The sequence below is a fragment of the Triticum aestivum genome, chromosome 3D (genome assembly GCF_018294505.1).
Source record: "Triticum aestivum cultivar Chinese Spring chromosome 3D, IWGSC CS RefSeq v2.1, whole genome shotgun sequence".
In the NCBI taxonomy this organism is placed as follows: domain Eukaryota; kingdom Viridiplantae; phylum Streptophyta; class Magnoliopsida; order Poales; family Poaceae; genus Triticum; species Triticum aestivum.
In genome coordinates, this window is record NC_057802.1 from 111,433,878 (window position 1) to 111,438,603 (window position 4,726).

A 4,726-nucleotide genomic window follows, 5' to 3' on the forward strand; every position below is an offset into this window, starting at 1 on the left:
CCCCCCAGAGCTCGAGGGTAGGGAGGACGCCGAGGTAGCCTTCGCATAAGGTGACGAAGGCGGACAGCAGCACCACCGTGTTCGGGGGGAGGTGGTGCGGCTGGAGTTGGTAGAACTCGAGCCAAGAGCGGAAGAAGGAGCTCACGGGCAGGCCGATGCCGCGCAAGAAATGCGAGCGGAAGACTACCCGGTCGCCTTCCTGCGGCTCCGGCGTAATTTCCTTCGCCGGCGCGAGACGGACCTCCACCTTGTCCGCACCGGGCAGCCGCCGCGTCTTGCGGAGGAACTCGACGTGATCCTCATGGACGTTGGAGCCGTCCCAATCCCCACCGTACTACATCGTGGCGTGGGGCTGGCGAGAACGAGCGCGGCGACGGAGGATCGAGTGGTGGAGTAGCGCGCCGGCGAGGCGCTGTTGCAAGAAAGGGCAGGAGGAAGAAGATGGTGGAAAGAGGAGGAGCGTGCGAGAGCCTGCCGCTCTGCCCCTCCCCCTACTTATAGCTTCGCAAGGTGAAGCCGGGGAGGTAGGACATGGGGTGAGACGTGGGATTAATTGCACCCACTCCCCCCACGCCTCGCGATTATTAGGCCCTAAAAGCATGCCGAAACCGCCACAGGAGACGTGCGGGCGGCTTCGGGCCGCAGAGAATCTACGCCTGGGCCCGGGCGTGGACGTGGCGGGCCCCCGACCTGTGACGACGTCCCGTCGCGCGCGTGGGCTGGCAGGCTTTTTAGCTGGGGGGTGCCACGTGGTCCGCGGGCGGCAAGTGGCCGGCCCGCGGCCTGTTGTGCGCGCTAGCCAGCTCCCGCCCTCCGACTCCAGAAATTTTTCGCCGAGACGGCGCCCCCAACCAAAGTCGGTTCCCAGCTGCTGGGTCGTCAAGATCGGAAGCTGATCGAGCTTCTCGACTCCCACCCAACCTCGAAGCCCAATCAGCTTCGGGGACTACTGTCGGAGTAAATGGCCACGGGTAGCCTAACCGACTACCCATGGTTCTCCAGAAATTATCAGGCCGATTGAGCCTTCAAGCGTTCGAAGCCTTGGGCCGACTTCCCCTGGCCGACTACCGCAGGGGCCGGCTCTCCAAAGGCGACCCGGCCCCGGTAACCTCCCCCAAGATGATTGCGAGATGGCCGACTCCAGGAAGCCGGCGCCTAGAGGACCGACTTCCAAGAGCCAACCATGAAGCACGCCGACTCCACAAAGCCGGCCAAGACCGCACCCGTCAAAACTACACCCACATAACGGTGACAAGACGGGGTGTGGCCACAGTGCGACCCACTACCCCCGAAGCCCGAGGCAGGCATGGCCACAGGACGCCGTACGGGTCAGCCATCTCTCGTCCGGCTCGGCACTGTAGCCATGCTGGCCTCAACGTCATCCACGACAGACGCTAGTACGGCCCACGGGCGGCGGGCCCCTTTAGCCAGAGAGAGGCGCGAAGGCGGCCCGGCCTCCCCTAGTCGGCCTAGGGTGTAGCCGGCCCCCAGAAGCTGGCTACTCCCTTCCCTCGAAGCATGTGCCACATTAAGGAGACAAGACGAGGTAAGGCTACAGTGAGAGCCCTCGAGGCGGCACACTGTAGCCACGCTTACCTCGACGAAGCCCTCGTCATCAGGGATGAGGCTACAGTAAGCGGCCGCCGACAAGACCCCTAGGCAGTGGGGCCGGCCTGTCGACCAAGAGGCCGGCAACCGGCGGGACCCACCAGTCGGCGGGCCCCAACGGCTGGTGGAGAAGCCGGCGAGCGCAGACACTAACGACTCGGACCCGCGCCCAGCCGGATTACAATTGTACCCCCGGGGGGTAGGCCTATATAAACCCCCCGGGGCACCCATGCAAAGGGTTGGCTTCTTAGAGTTACACACACACCATAGAGGGAGGGAAGCAAGAGCTAGCCTTGCTCTTCTTCTCCCTTGAACCCCACAGCTCAAGGAGCATTTGTAGCTACTCATTCTGATCTAGTGATCATGCGGAGACCCCGCAGAGCAGGACTAGGGGTGTTATCTCCACGGAGAGCCCCGAACCTGGGTAAGATTCGCCGGCGTGCATGTCTTCGCCTCATCACGTTTCCAGGCACCGGCAACGTCTTATTGGCACCCACCATGATAAGCCACCCGTTGGCATATGTCGCACCTACCACCCGACAGGCGGTGAAGTACTCGATTACTTGGACCTCGTGGACCCCTTCGCAGGAGTTGCGCAGTTCAGCCCACCACGTCAGGTAGTCGCGGGTGGACTCGTTGGGGCCTTGGACGCACAGCGAGAGCTGGCGAGGATTGGGAGGCCGCTTGTAGGTGCTGGTGAATTTGCGGACGAAGACTTCGGTGAAATCTACCCAGTTGTTGATGCTGCGGGGCTTCAGGCTGTTCAGCCATGTCCGGGTCGTGCCCTAGAGCATGAGCGGAACGTACTATACGGCAACGCGCTTGTTGCCGTTTGCTATGCTGACGGCCATGGAGTAGTCGACCAGCCAGTCTTCCGGCTTCACAAAGCCATTGTACTTTGGCGTATCTCATGGAAGTGTGAACCCTTTGGGAAAGGGCTTGTCGCGTTTGCGGGTGCCGAAACAAGGCGGGCGCAATGCGTCTTCTTCTTCTAGCGCCTGGGATCGAGCAAGGCAGTCGATCCGGTGGCGTGCGTTGTTCTGTCCGACTCCTTCTCGGTGGCCCAGCCGGTCGCCGAGCGTCGGGTGCTCTACAGGCGCCGGGGAAGCGCACCTCTCCCTGCGAGGAGGAGGAGGCGGAAAGTCGTCCCGTCGTTCAACTGCTCGTGGGCGGCCATCTTGGTCGCGCTCGATGATGAGGCGTGTGCGACGGCGGCTGGCAGCCAGTTCTTTGTCTCGTCTGTCGCGGACGCTGCCAGTCGGTGTCCGGGAGGTCGTGCCGTGATCTCGGTGAGGGGGCGGGTTCACAACCCTCTGGCCGGGTCCTTCTGCGTGGCAGCCGCGTCTATGAGCTGCTGGACGCGCTCTGTCATGTAGCGAGGCTAGTCGCCCTCGATGTTGTCCAGCTCATCTGCTGCCGCCTGGGCAGCTCGTATGTTCTCCGTGGGTGTGGCATAGACAGGGCGGTCTGCCCCAAACATGCTGGCGATGGCAACGCCATGCTACAGGACCGTGCCAACACGGCCGGGCCCGCCGGCAGCCGGCGTGCCGCCAACAGCGGGGTCGATCTCGCGCTGGTAGGCCTCTGAGAGGCGTCTCATGGTGGCCAACTTCTTGGCGCTTTCGACGAGCAAGACGCGGCGGGCTTCCAGCGTCTCGCGTCAGCATCTTCTGCGATGGGTGCAGACAGGTCTCGTAGCGCCGCCTCGAGCAGGTATTGGGCGCCGCCACCAGAAGCTCCATCGTGGGTGATGACGAGCACCTCCGTGACGGTGCTGCCGCCGCTGTCGGCACGAGGGAGAGGGTCGTCGATGAACGCCATGTTGGTGGGGAAGGAGTCAAGGGATGTGGTGTCGGAGTCGACAAGCATCGGGTCGGTGGAGCCGATCGACTCCAGATCGGAGGCGGGCTCGTTGGCGATGTCGAGCTTGCCAAGGAGATCGACGAGGCAACTCTCGGAGCTGGCTGCGCACGCGCCTGGTGCGGGCTCGTCAGAGAGGCGGATCTCGCCAACAAGGTCAGCGAGGCCAGCCGCTGCGCAGACAAGCTCTGCGCCACGCAACGCGTCGGCGCTAACGCCATCGGGCGTGCCAGGCTAGCTGCGCTCGCTGGGGAGGAAGAGGGTTCCCGTCCATAACAGATCTCCGGACGATGGTGCACCTAGCCCCACAGTGGGCACCAAATGTCGGGGGTGTGGTGCGACATATGCCAAAGGATGGCTTATCATGGAGGGGGCTAATAATACGTTGCCGGTGCCAGGAAAGGGGGTAAGGCACAAACATGCATGCCGGCGAATGTTACCGAGGTTTGGGGCTCTCCTAGGAGATAACACCCCTACTCCTGCTCTGCGGGGTCTCCGCATGATCACTCAAGCAACAATGGTGGCTACAAGCTTGCTCCTTGAGCTGTTTCTCTAGAGGGGGAAGAAGAACAAGGCTAGCCCTAGCTTCCTCTCTCTATGTGTGTGAGTGGATGAACTGGGGTCTGAACCCTTTGCATGGGTGCCCTGGGGGGTTTATATAGGCCTACCCCTCTAGGGGTACAAAGGTAATATGGCCGGGTGTAAAACCCGGCTGTCAGTGTCTACGGTCGCCGGCTTCTCCGCCGACCGTTGGGGCCCGCCGCCTGGTGGGCCCTGGTGGCTATCTCGTACTAAGCCGACAGGCCGCACCCGCCGCTTGCGGGTCTTGCCGGCTGCCCAGCACTGTAGTCGTGCTGCTAATGACGCATGCTTTGTCGGGGGAGGCGTGGCTACAGTACCGCCGCCTGGCGGGCGTTCACTGTAGCCACTCCCCGTCTCTTTTGGTTTAATGGCGCACAAACCTCCAGGAGAGGAGGGCCGCCTGGTTAGGGGCCGGCCTCTCCCCGAGCCGACTGGTCAGGCCTCGCCGCCTTTTGGCTCCTCGCTGATGGGTAGGGCCCGCCGCCCGCGGGCTGTACCGACAGCCGGTCGTGGGAGTATGGCTCCCTCTGACAGGGGTGATATCATGGGTAGCGTGGTAATAGTGCCGCGCGTGACGGGAGATCTCCGTCGGGTACGACGCACTGTGGCCATGCTTGGCCCTAGATTTGGGGGTGGCAGGGTGTGCCATAGCCACGCCCCGTCTCATCGTATTTAT